The sequence below is a fragment of the Lemur catta genome, chromosome 7, assembly GCF_020740605.2.
Source record: "Lemur catta isolate mLemCat1 chromosome 7, mLemCat1.pri, whole genome shotgun sequence".
Lineage (NCBI taxonomy): Eukaryota > Metazoa > Chordata > Mammalia > Primates > Lemuridae > Lemur > Lemur catta.
The window spans coordinates 56814353-56828461 of record NC_059134.1 but is presented as its reverse complement, the minus strand read 5'-3'; the positions used below and the strand labels follow the sequence as shown (position 1 = coordinate 56828461).

At 34.3% G+C, this 14109-nt stretch overlaps 1 protein-coding gene across 3 annotated transcripts in view; it reads left to right on the top strand.

Annotated features, from left to right (window-relative positions):
- The window catches only part of UVRAG (UV radiation resistance associated), a 278967-nt gene that overhangs the window by 149309 nt on the left and 115549 nt on the right, over window positions 1-14109 (top strand). The gene's annotated exons all lie outside the window — the stretch shown is intronic.

The following is a 14109-nucleotide window of genomic DNA, read 5'->3' as shown; positions in this document are numbered from 1 at the left end:
TATGTATTAATTTTATATCCAAGGAACTTAATTCTAATAATTGTTAGATTCTTTTGAATTTTCTATGCATAGTCAGCTCACCTGCACATAATGGCATTTTTATTTCTCATTTCCTAATATATATATATATATATATATATATATATATATATATATATATATATGCCCTTAAATTTTTTTCTTGCCTGATTGTGCTACCTAGGACATATAGTACAATACTGTTAATAAATAAAGTGGTGACAGTGAATGTTCTTGTCTCATTTCCAGTCTTAGGACAAAAACTTTCAATACTTCACCATTAGATATGATATGTACCATATAACTTTTAGTAGTTTTTATTTTGTGGTTTGCCCTTTTCAAGTCTTTTACCCATTTTGTTATTTTTGCATTAACTATTTTTTAATGTATTTATAAGAGCTCAGTATGTGAGCTTTCATTGCTTTTCTTTATCTTGTTAAAAATCAGTTTTATTGAGGTCTATTTAACAAATAATCAAATTAATGCATTTTAAATATACAGTTTGATGAGTTTAACTAATATATTCAGACAAGTAACTACCACTACAGTCAATGATAGAGAACATTTCAATCACCCTAAAAATTCCCTCTTGCTTCATTGTGGTCAGTTCCTTCCCTCACCCATTGACCACTGGCAATTACTGATCTGCTTTCTGACATCATTTGCCTTTTCTATAATTTCATATGAATTGAATCATACAATGTATACTTTTTCACAGCTGGTTCTTTTTCACTTAGCATAATAGCTTTGAGATTTGTCTATGTGGTTGCATGTGTCCGGAATTCATCTTTCTATTGCTGACTAGTATTCCACTGTATGTACAATTTGTTTATGCATTTACCTGCTGATGGACATTAGACTTCTTTCCAGTAAACTGCTATTGATATTTTAGTACAAGCCCTTGTGTGGATATGTTCTCTTGGTTAAATAACTAGGGGTGGGATTGCTGGATGTATAGTAAGTATGTGTTTATAAGATCTGCTAAGCTGTTTTGCATTTCTACTAACAATATATGAGAGTTCCATTTATTCCACATCCAAACATTTTTAATTTTAGCCATGCTAGTGGGTAATTTAATGGACTCTCATTGTGGTTTTAATTTGTATTTCCCTGATAACTAATAAGGTTGAACATCTTTTCTTATGCTTATCTGTTACTATCTCTTTCTTCTGATGAAATGTCTGTTTAAATCTTTTTGAGTGTTTTTTTTTTTTTGGTGGTTGGGTGGATGGTAATCTTATTATTGAGTTGTAAGAGTTCTTTTTATATTCAGGATATATATCCTTTATCAGGTATATGTTTTACATATTTTTGCTTCCTATTTTAACAATGTCTTTTGAGTTAATCCATCATTTCTTTTAAACTTTGTCTCATTTTAGAACTCTTTGCTTAACCCAAGTTTAGTTAAGATTTTCTCCTATGTTTTCTTCTAGAGTTTTTATCATTTTAGTTCTTATATGCCTGATTTATTTTGGGTTAATTTTTATGGTTTTTGTGTACAATATGAGGTTAGAGATCTCCTCAGCCCAGTGATACTTCTGGGACTCTCTTTGTGTTTGTTCACACTCTGCATTGTGTCCTGGAAACACTCACCACACAACAAATTAGAGCAATTGTAGGGCTCACTTTGTTTGTTTTCCTTTCTTGGGGGTCACTATAATGGGCTGCCTATTACACAATGTTTGAAAACTATTGTTACATATAATTTGGTATGATTTTCTAGTTGTTTGTAGTGGGAGGATAAATCTCATGTATGTTATTCCATCAGTCAGAAATAGAAGTCTTGGCTGGGCACGGTGACTCACACTTGTAATCCTAGCACTCTGGGAGGCCAAGGCGGGAGGATCGCTTGAGCTCAGGAGTTCCAGACCAGCCTGAGCAAGAGTGAAACCCAGTCTCTACTAAAAATAGAAAAAATTAGCTGGGTGTCGTGGCATACTGATATTCCCAGCTACTTAGGAGGCCGAGGCAGGAGGGTTGCTTGAGCCCTGGAGTTTGAGGTTGCTGTGATCTAGGCTGATACCACTGCATTCTAGGTTGGGCAACAGAGTAAGACTCTGTCTTGAAAAGAAAAGGAAAGGAAAAGGAAAAGGCAAAGGGGAAAGGAAAAAGGAAAGGAAAGGGGAAAGGAAAAAGGAAAGGGAAAAGGAAAGGAGGAAGGAAGGAAAGAGAGAGAAGAAAAGAAAGAAAGAAATAGGAGTCTTTTTCCTGTGCTTTTCACCTCTATGCCTGCTTTTATGAGAACATGCTTTTCTTATCTCTCTCTGGTTCCGTTCTTTTGCTTCTCCAAAGACTACCTCTCCTTGAGGCTTTTTTTCTCCCTCAATTAGAAGTTTCTTGCTCACCTCATAGCATTTTTTGATGCCATTTTATCTTCCCAATTAGTTGGTAAGCCCTTAGAGGGCAGGGACTTTGCACTTTTATTTTAGTATCCTTCTCAGTGTCCAACATAGAGGCCACTCAGTATTAGCACAGAATGAGTCTCTGAGGGGCTTTCATCTAGGTAATGTGTATTAGATATAGTACATGAACTATTTATCTTTGTTTTATTTGTGTTGCATCTTTTTGTGGCTTCCTGGTTGGTTTTCAGTATATTTCACATAATTGAGATTGGCGGATAAATGAGATGTAATGGCAGAGAAAATCTGTTATGGCAAGAGTGTATTTGGAATGGGAATAAATTAGGTCATTTTTAGCAAGCTTTTTAATTTTGACTTATGTGAAATATAGGTTAGATTCAAAGAATAATTTTATAAATGTGATTTTTCTTCATTTCAATAATTTTAGAAAATAATTAAATTTAAAGGAACAGGCTTTAATTCAGAATATTTTTATTTCATGCCTGGCTTCATTGTTTCCCAGCTATGTAACCTTATCCAGTTACTTAGCTTCATCTCTGTAATGGTGTTAATAATGCTACTTATAACTATATCTCACTGAGTTTTAACAGGCTCTGAAGTTCTGCTGTTGTTACTGGTCTGTGGACCACATTTTGTATATCAAGGATGTGTGTGATCTAATGATCAAATGAAAGGATCTTATAAAAAATAAGACTATCTGTTTTATTCCTGTATCTTGCTTTGGTGGGTTTCTGTGCCATTTAAGATAAAGTCTTGACTCAAGATGACTTACAAAGGCCTCCTATGGTTCAACTCATTCTGAATGCTTCAGCCGCACAGAAAAAGCCTTGGCTTAAACGTTGCTTTCTCTAGGAAACCCTCACTAGCTCCCTTCTCCTTCTCCTCCCACCTCTACCCCCAAGTTAGATGTACTACTGTGCGTTTTCATAGCATTCTGTGTTTTTCCCATTATAGCACTGTGATTGTTAGTCTATCTCTCCTCGTCTAGACAGACTCTGAGGGCAGGCACTGCCCAAGTACTACATTATATACCCATATCTTTGGGGCATGGTATAGTATCTGGATATATTAAGCATTGAGTAAGTATTTTTGAATGAGTGAGTCATACTCATAGTTATCAGTGTCATGTCACAGATAGACTTCTGTAGCTTCTACTTTAGCGGTCATTTGGGAAGACTGATATTCTTTTGAGAAATACTACATAAAAAGTATATATTGTTTGGCAATGAGAAACTGTGTTCCAATACAGTTTGCATATTGACATACATAAATGAGAGTCTGAGGGAATGATGACATTTAAAATCATAAGACATTGTGAATAAAGTTCATTTTCATAAAGTATCTGTTAGAATAACTGCAAACAAACAGACAGTTGTGTATATATAAGACCTGTCTCAAAAGATTTCATCTTTTGTGAAAAGACACATTTCTAATAATGCTTTGGAAGTACCATTAACTTTTACTGTACTGACATTGCCTGCTATCGGTAGCATGTATTTCTGCATATCTTACCTTTTTCAAGGTCATCAGTTTTGAGAGTAAAAACACTATAAAGTTTTACAAGGTTTAGATTATTTTGCCCTTTTCTAAAAAGAAAAGTAATAATAATAGCTATAATGTTTCAAGTACAGTGCTTATCACTATAAAAGATGTGATATTATTTAATCACCACAATAACTATATGAGGTAGATGCTATCATTCTTTACCTTTTACAGTTGAGGAAACTCTAGGTAAGGTCAGAGAGGTTTAGTAACTTACTTAAATTCATGTAGCTAATTAGAGGTAATGTTGGTATTAAAATCTTTCTATTTATTCCCAAACTCTCAATCACTGTATAATACTACCCTTTTATGAGTAGTATGATGTGTCAAGCTCATGGAATATATATTATTCTAGCATATGGTAAAAAAAAAAAAAATAGGAAGATGTCGTTCTTCAACTGTGTTCCTGGTTGCATTTTTGCCCATTACAATAGAAGGAAGTTCCAAGATGTGTGTCGTCAGCCCATAAGCAAGTAAACCTCTAAACAGTGATTGTATTCCATTTAAAAGACTGAGGTATAATAATAATTGCTAATATTTATAGAATACAAGGTTGTATTTACATTTTATAGAATACAAGCTTATATTAATTGCTGTATTAATATAAGCAGATATAAGAGAAGATTAGTGTCAGGTAATATCGTGTTTCCTATTCTTGATTTCATTCAGTCTTTACTAATAGCCCTATGAGTTAAAAATTTGTATTATCTTCCTAATAATAAAGATATTATATATTATTATCCAGTTGGATGATTTGTCCAAAGCCACCTAGCATGTTATGACAGAGCCTGTGTTCAAAGTTACTGGAGTCTAACTATACTGTAAAGGAAGGTTACAGAATTTTGTAGATGTCTGTTCTAGTGTTTTAATTCTGACAGTCAAGTCAGTTGCACATTATATAGAGAAAGAATGGTAATACTCAAGTTTAAAATTACTTATTTGCCATGAAGGATCCAAATTGTTGATTTTTAATAGTGACTTTGTACTTCAGGAGCCCTTTTCTCACTTTTATTAATATATATGTTTTTGAGATGAGAATTATTTTGTATTCCTTTGAACTATTAGAATTATTAGAAGGTTAGAATCTAATGTTGACACTCTGGTTCCTAATCCAAGTAGGAGAAGGAGGGCTGCTGTTGGCTTCACTTTTATGCCCACTGGGAATCTTTATAGACTGTGGTGATCAGCATTGGAGATGGGAAAGACAGGATGGCTGGATACACATAACCAAATTTATTTACTAGTAGATCCTAAGTAACTTTTTTGAGATCCCTGTTTTTCATAGTGGTTGTGCTAAGTAACCAGAGACATGTTTATTCTTGTATATTCTATTCTAAACATATCTGTTGTATATTTTTATTGAACATTATTCTTGTACAGTTACATGAACGTACATCTTGAGCCAAGTTAAAATATTTTAGAAGCACCCGAGCCACTGGTGTTTTCTCACATGAAGGAGAAAAATGTATTTTTCACTTAACATTTGCAGCTTTAATTTAGTGTGTTTGCTAAGCAGTAGTGAAATGATTTGCTAATATGAATATTGCTATTTCTTACATATTATGACTTTAGTACTTGGTGCATATCTAGACATTTGGTTCTGAGCCCAAAGGCTCAGTTAGGATGCAAAGTCAGTAATCTATGATTTTTTTTTTAAGACTAGTTAAGTACAGTAGTTAGAAGGGAGGAAAGAGTAGAACATAGTTCCCCTGTAACTGATTATGAACAATCATTTCAGACAACTCACTACCTTTGGATCAGCCAATAATCTATGATATTTAATCTTGACTTTGCTACTGAGTCTTCTGAATGACCGTAAAGGAATTACTTAACTTCTGCATCTTTTTACACATCTGTTCAGTAAAGATAGCTGCTCATAATTGTGCCATAGGAATTAATTTATGTAAATATTTGCAAGAAACCAGGTGTCTGTGTTTTTGTTTATGAAAATTCATTGGCAGCAGGATGATTTAAGTAGCAAAGAGATAATTTCAGTCCATGCTTCTGACTTGCTGAGTGGCCACATAACTCCAACGGGTCTCATTACTCTATGCCCATAAGTTTTCCCTTCTGATACCTCAAAGGCAGTGGTTCTCAACTTGTGGTCTGCAGGAACTTCCAGCTGAGTCATGAGCTATTTAATAGTGTATATATTCTCATTTGTGGAAGATAGTAGTAGTTTAACTTACGGTGTTTAATAAAAAACAGATTAGTATCTCAGGCCAACTAACCTTTCAATAACTAATTCTATGTTGTTTTACTGGGTCTTTTGTCCTAACTCATCCTCCAAATCTTTGACAAGCAACACTATCAAAATTAGTTTGCTGGAAATTTGGCTCAAAAAAGGGTATGAAACATTGATTTTAAGGAAATGTGTTCAGTAGAATCTAGTTTTTTGTAAATAGATGTTTATAAAAATCCAAGAATACTTCAGTGGTGCCTGGGAAGTGGTATTAACTTTATAAAAGAAAGTTCTACAAAAATCTCTGTAGGAATAAGCAACTTTTTAATGCAGTTAGTTTCTTGATAGTAAGAGCAAGCATAAATGTATTACTTTACAGTTAGAAAGTACTTGTACAAAGATTATCTCATTTGATTCTTAAAGCTAAATAGGGCAGAGTGTTGTTATCTTCATTTTATGTATGAGGTGCTGGGAAGGTGAGTAACTTGGCCAGGAACACGCAGACAATTAGGAGCAAAGTTGAGATGTGGACCCAGACCTTAGACTCCAAATTCTGTGCTTTTCTCATTATTCTGTACCACCTAAAACGTTGTAAAATACATTGATTTGAATCCCACAGGATTTTATTGAAATCCTGAAACATGTCAGATATTTTAGTTATTGTATAGTATTTAATTCTTAAAATAGTCATAAGAGATCATTTTTACTCCCTTTTCCAAAAGAGGAAAACTGGGGCTCAGAGAAACTTCTCAAGGTCACAATTAAGTGACCGATCTGAATTCAAATGTAGGTCTCTCTTACTCCAAAGTCTGTCCTGTTTCCAATAAGCAAAATATTATTACTGCTTTCTTCAGTATCTATCCAACAGGTAAACTGACAGTTTGCTATTTTTCCATTTGGCCTTTGAAACATTAGCTAGAGAATTTTGCTAAATCCCTTTTTATTATAGGATAGGTGAAGTGAATTTTTCCCCAAAGATTGCTTTGATTTGATAGAACCTTAAATTAATTAAGAGATCTGGATTAAAGATTTGCCATTTTCTCAGTTTGTCCTTAAACATGTCATTTGACCTTTTGGGGCTTATTTTCTCTCACAAACAAACAGACCAAAACAAAACAAAAAAATTCTGAATTATACAATCAAGGTTTCTTCTAGCTTGAAGATTCTGGTTATCTCAGAAGGGTAGGATTGGCAGAAAGATAGGGTCTGTCTGTTCACCTTTTTTATAAATCTCTTTATGATTCAAATTTTAATATCAATGACATATTTCCCAGCATTTTATAAAAGATTAAAAAAAATTCTCTGACCCAAATGTGTCTATAGCTGTCGTCTGTGTAACTGTAAAGCTAGTTGGTAGAAATGACCTATTAGAATCTCCTAACTAGCCATACTCTTCTGTTTTACTTAGATTTTTCGATTCCCTTTAGTAAGCAAGCACAAAACCAGACACATTCTTTTGGTGACATAGTATGTAGCAGAGGTCAGATATGTCAGATTTCATTGTTCAGATTTGGGGAAAGAAATTACTCTTGGTAATTTCAGCAAATAAGAAGTTATTATCAAAATAAGAAATACTGTATATGAATTCCTTCAAAATTACTAATATCTTTTAAAAATTTCTAGATCTGAGAACAATTTTTACCTAGGATTTATGCTAATTGCAATAAAAGCCAGACAACTTCTGGCCAGGGGCAAGGTGAAGGGGTGGTGCAAATATGAGTCTTAAGTAAACTTCTAATTTCATTTCAATTTCCATATAATTGTAATGATTTATTCCAGTAATATCTTATTTGGATTATAGGAAAGGCAGACTGTCATATTTTAATCTCCCCCTTTTGCAATGGAAGGTATAGATATATAGAAATATTAATATGTTACCTGACAGAATTATATTTTGGTTTCTCATATCTTTTTCTCAACTTACTCCCAAAGAGCACTAGAAGTGGCATTTAAAAAAATTTGTTTACAATTAGATGGTTCAACATAGAGGTAAAAAAAATCATAAGGCAAGTAAAGTAAGTGGACAGAGCATTGATTTTTTTTTTTTCTATATGTGTACCTTTATTATTTATGGAACACTTAAAATGAACCAGACACTGTATAAGATGTTAGAATCATAATCACAGGTGTGATAAGTATATGACAGAAATATATACAGTGTGTTATAGAAACACAGAAGATAAACATCTGAAAATCAGAATAACAGGTAAAGGAGGTGACACACTGAGTCAAGAATATGTACTAGATACCTAGAGGGAGAAGGTGAGACCTTCCAGTAAAAGGAACAGTTTACACAGAGGCATGAAGTAAGATTAGGGGACTGCAAGTAATTCCAGTAAAAGAAGGTAATTTCTTCAACTAAGAATTTGTTTGAGTAAGTGTCCATTGGAGAGGCTAGGGGTGTCAATAAACTTTATACTGAAAGGTTTGGAGATGTGTTGAAATAACATGCAAATTTGTCAAAGACAAAAAGGAGATAGGACTGAATTGAGAAATATAATACAGAATGCAGATTAGATGTGTGTTTTAAAAAGTTATCTTTGCACAGTTGAGGGTAGAGAATTGCCAGTTAGGAAGTTATTACAGTAATCTAAGCAATACATAATTTAAATCAAAACAAATTGGGAATATAAATAAAGGAGAGAGTATATAGGTTCAAGCGATATTTATATGATAGATCCTATTGTTAATAGTTTACTAGATTGGAGAAGAGGGGAAGAGAGACAGGTTAGGATGCCCTCTAATTTCTGGTTTGGACAACTGGATGGATGGTTGAACCATCTGGTAAGACAAATACTGGAAGAGAAACAGGTATTGGGGTGAAGAGGGAAAAAGGAAGAATTAAGGTTTCCAATATTTATTCATTCATTCATTTATTCATTTCTTTGAGACAGGGTCTCGCTCTGTCACCCAGGCTAGAGTGCAGTGGCATGATCATAGCTCACTGCAGCCTTGAACCCCTGGGCTCCCATGATGCTTCTGCCTCAGCCTCCCAAGTAGTTGGGATTACAGGCATGTGACATCACACCCAGCTACTTTTTAAATTTTTTATGTAGAGACAGAGTCTCACTATGTTGTCTGGCTGGTCTTGAACTCCTGGGCTCAAGTGATCCTCCTGCTTCCTGCCTTGACCTCCCAAAGTGCTATGATTACAGGCATGAGCCACCACTCCAGGCCAAGATTTCCAATTTTGGATATTTACCTTGTTTGGGTGAGACAGTAAACAAGAAACCAACAAATAAACTAGATAATGTCATATTGTGACAAGTACTAGAAACAAGCTGTGGTGATGGAAGATAACTATGAGAGACCATTTTTACAGAGATGGCTCAGAAAATGTTTGCTTAAGGAGCTCAGCCTTGCGAGGTAAGAAAAGCTGGGAGCTAGCAGAGGGAAGAGCAAGTGAAAAGGCCTGGATGTAGATAGGACTTCACCTATGGAATAAAAAACAAGCACTGTAGCTGGAACATATGTGTTTAGGGTAGCATGAGAGATAAGGTTGGAATGAGAAGGAATTCAGCGTATCTGTCTTATCCATTTAACAGGAGAACGCTGAGAAAATGGCATAGGAGCAGGTGAGCTTACGTATTAGTAGTAGACAGGAGCCTGAAGGAATCCTATTATTTCAGGATACTGTGAGGTGAGGTCATTATCCAATTATTGGAGTTAGGGGAGGGTTTAAGGGTTGTGGGGAATGTGTAGAGTAGTCATCTGTAAGAGTGGGAAAGCAAACTAGTTAGTGAATTATAGTAGAATTGCTGGACAATATGCCTATTTGTGCTTTGTGTCTGTTATTTTAAAGTAAAAACAATCAGAGCAGTTATATAATTTTTTCTACCCACTTGGAGCTTCATGGGGGCAGACACAAGAATGCAAATACTGAACAAAAGTGAAATTATTCCCATTTTATAGATGGAGAAAATGAAGCTCAGAGAAGTTGAGACTTTAGTTCTAGAATTTTGAAAGTAGCATAGGTAGAATTTCAGCCCAGATCTTTGTGATTCCTAAGTCCATGGGCTTTCCAAATACAGTACACTCTTCTCCCACAGGATCTGCCTATTGTTCTTAAGACTAAAATTAGTTCTGATCTCAGCAGTCAAGCCAATTATATATGAAAGTTATAATTTGTTTCACATTGCCTGTTATGAGAAAGCCTATCTGTTCTTTAAAGTGAGAAAAAAAATTCTCTTAGCACTAAATTCTGAGAAAAATTTAGCATGTAGTTTCTTATGTGGACGATATTAAATATCATAATGAAATAAAGTCGATTGCAATTTTGCAAAAGTTATGGCAAGAAATATCTGTTAACCCTTGAGAAGGGCAGCATCATAAATCATAGTACAGAAAAGACATTTCTACAGGGAGGGAAGCTAAAGTACTCTAAGTATATTGCTTTTTGGTTATCTGACTTTATGTAGAAAACCCAGAAGAATGTCAATTTATTGGTTTTAACTGTAATTTTGACAGGAGCTGGCAATTGGCCAGTCTTGAGCCCAAACTCTCTGGTGAGAGAGAACCTAAAGCATCTGTGTTTTGTTTTATTGATGGAAGCAAGATTCATACTCTTTAGCCATTAGATTTATAAGAGCCAACATTGACATTTGGTTGTTAAGATTAGTTTCTGACTTATGTTCTTGCTGAACATAGGGGCTATCTTATTTAACAGAGTGGAACATTGGTATATGCCTAGACAGAGCCAAATATTTCAGAAAGCAGTTTTGGAAGATGATAAACCAAGCACATGCATTTGCTTTCCCTCTCTCCCAATATCCCATTGATATGATAGTAAAGATATATATATATATGTATGTAAAGAATAAATTCTTGGTGATGGTGAAAACAAAAGAGAGAGTGCCATTGGAATAACCAACCAACACACCTAGACCATAATATTCAAACTACTGAAAACCAGAAATGAAGATAAGATCTTAAAGGTTGCCATAGAAAAAAGACAGATATCCTACAGAAGAATGATGATGAGAATTATAGCAGACTTCTCAACAAAAACCATTCAAGACAGAAGATAATGAAGTGACTTTTTTTAAACACTGAAAGACAAAATTACCAACCCAGAATTGTATCTTCAGGAAAAATATCTTCTAGAAGTGAACACGAAGAGCCGGGTGTGGTGGCTCACATCTGTACTACTAGCATTCTGGGAGGCCATGGCGAGAGAGAGGATTGCTGGAGGCCAGGAGTTCAAGACCAGCCTGGGCAAGAGTGAGACCCGGTCTCAAAAGAAAAAAAAAAAAAGTGAATGTGAAATAAAAGACTTTTTCAGACAAAACTAAGAGAATCATTAACAGCAACCTGTACTTCAAGAAATGTTAAAGAAATTTCTTCAGTAGAACTCTACACAAAGAAATTGAAATCTCCAGAAATGAAGGTATATATATGAAGACATGTTTTATTTTTAGTTGCTTTAAAAGATAATTGGCTTTCTACCGCAAAAATAACGATGTTTGTGGGTTTATAGTATGCACAAAGGAAAATGTATAAAGAATTTGAAGACTGAGGAAGGGAAGAATTGGGAGTATACTATTTTCAATTTTTTTACACTCTACATGAAGTGATATAATATTACAGATTGAGTATCCCTAATCTGAAAATCTGAAATCCAAAATGTTCCAAAATTTGAAACTTTTGAATGCTTATATGATCCTCAAAGGAAATGCTCATTGGAGCATTTCAGATTTCAGATTTGTGGATTGGGGGTGCTGAATTGGTAAGTATAATGTAAATATTCCAAAATTAAAAAAAAAAAACCTTATATCTGAAACACTTCTAGTCCCAAGTATATTGGGTAAGGGGTATTCAACCTGTATTTGAAGGTAGATTTTGATTATTTAAAGTTATATATTTTAAACTCCTGGGCAACCACTAAAGAATTTAAAAGAGGTAAAAATAAGCCAATAGCAAAGAAAAATATAAAAAATACTCAACCCAAAAGCATAAAAAAGAGGGAAAAAAGATCAAAGAATAGATGGAACATACTGAAAACAATTAGCAAGCTGGTAGATTTTAAATTCAACCATATCAATGATTATATTAAGTGTAAATGGTTTGAACAGTTAAAAAAATAGAGATTATTGATTTAAAATAAAACAAAAAACAAGACCCTAATAAATGCTATCTATAGGAAAACCACTTTAAATATAAAGATAAATAGATAAAAAGTAAAAGGATGGAAAAAGATGTACCATGTAAAATAGCAATCAGAAGAAAAACTGAGTGGCTGTATTAATATCTGGCAAAGTAGACTTGGGAATAAGGAATATTACCTGGGATAAAGAGGACTATTGCCTCTTTGTGAAGAGGTCTGTTCACCAAAAGACATAACAATTCTAAATATGTATGAACATAACAACAGAACTTCAATATATGTAAAGTAAAAATTGATAGACCTGAAAGGAGAAATAACTAATGCAACACTCATCTCTTAGTAATTGATAGAACAAGTAGAGAGAAAATAAGTAAGGATAAAAGACCTCAACAGCACTATCAACTTACTTGACCCAATTGACTCCACTGAACACTAGTAAAATACACATTTTTTTCAAGTACATGGAACATTCAGTTAGACCATATTTTGTACCATAAACAAATAAGTACAAAATAATAAAAATCACACAAAATATGTTCTCTTACCAAAACAGAAATAAACTAGAAGTCACTAACAGAAAGATAGGAAAATTCCAAATATTTGGAAGTTACTCAGCACACATACAATAAACCATGGGTCAAAGAAGAAATAAGGCAAATCAGAAAATATTTTGAACTGAATGAAAATGAAAATATAGTGTAAACACCAAAAGGCATGCAAGCTTAGAGGGAAATCTTATATTACAAAAGAAGAAAAGTCTCCGATCAGTAATCTAAGTTTGTACTTTAACAAACTAGAAAAGAAGAGCAAATCAAGCAGAAGGAAGGAAATAATAAATATCAGAAATCAATGGAATTGAAAATAAAGAGTAGACAATATCATTGAAACTAAAAGGTGGTTCCTTGTAATAACCACTAAAACTGATAAGCCTGGATCCAGACTGACCAAATAAAGAGAGAAATCACAAATTACCGATATCAGGAATGAGAGGGGACATCACTCCAGATTCTATAGAAATTAAAATTATAATGTATTTTAAATAACATCATGGTAGCATATCACAAGGACAGTGGAGGCAGGTTGAGGAGAGTTCCACTAGCTGAATCTAGGACCACTTCAACACAAAATAATTAGGTGCAGTAATGAATTATAAATCACTGAAAAATGAAAAAGAATCCATGATTCCACACTGATAATAGTTAATGGGGAATGGAGGAGGGGCTCTTGCTTTCAGAAGAATGCTATGTGCTGACTGATAATTATGGAGGAAGTACTGGAGTTGGAATATTATGTTTCAAGCATCATAGTCAAGATTGATTCAAACAGAAATCACCAACCAATGCTAAATCTGGGGAGAAATTTAGATGAGAAGCAGGATGTATGCATGATTTTAAAGATGGACACCATTGATTCCAGTTGTGATATCCTTAGATGGACATAACAGCAGTCATATAGTATTCAAGTTGGTAATATGAAACCTGAACAACCCCTGTAGAGATCAAGTATACCCTTGCCTTGGTACTGTTACTTACTTTGAAGTAACTTTTAGAATTTAGGTTGAGTTTTCTGAGGTATCATTAAATACTTAGTTCTTCTCCACCTGAGCCTAACTACCCCAAACTCATTCAGTTTTATTATAGAGCCCACCCCTGTAATCAGTAAGCTGTGTTGTTACCTTTTGATAGAAAAATCAACCTGGGCCGGGTATGGTGGCTCATGCCTATAATCTTAGCACTCTGGGAGGCCAAGGTGAGAGGATTGCTTGAGGTCAGGGGTTCAAGACCAACCTGAGCAAGAAAGAGCAAGACCCTGTCTTTACAAAAAATAAAAAAATTAGCTGGGCGTGGTGGTGCGTGCTTGTAGTCCCAGCTACTCAGGTGGCTGAGGTGGGAGGATCGCTTGAG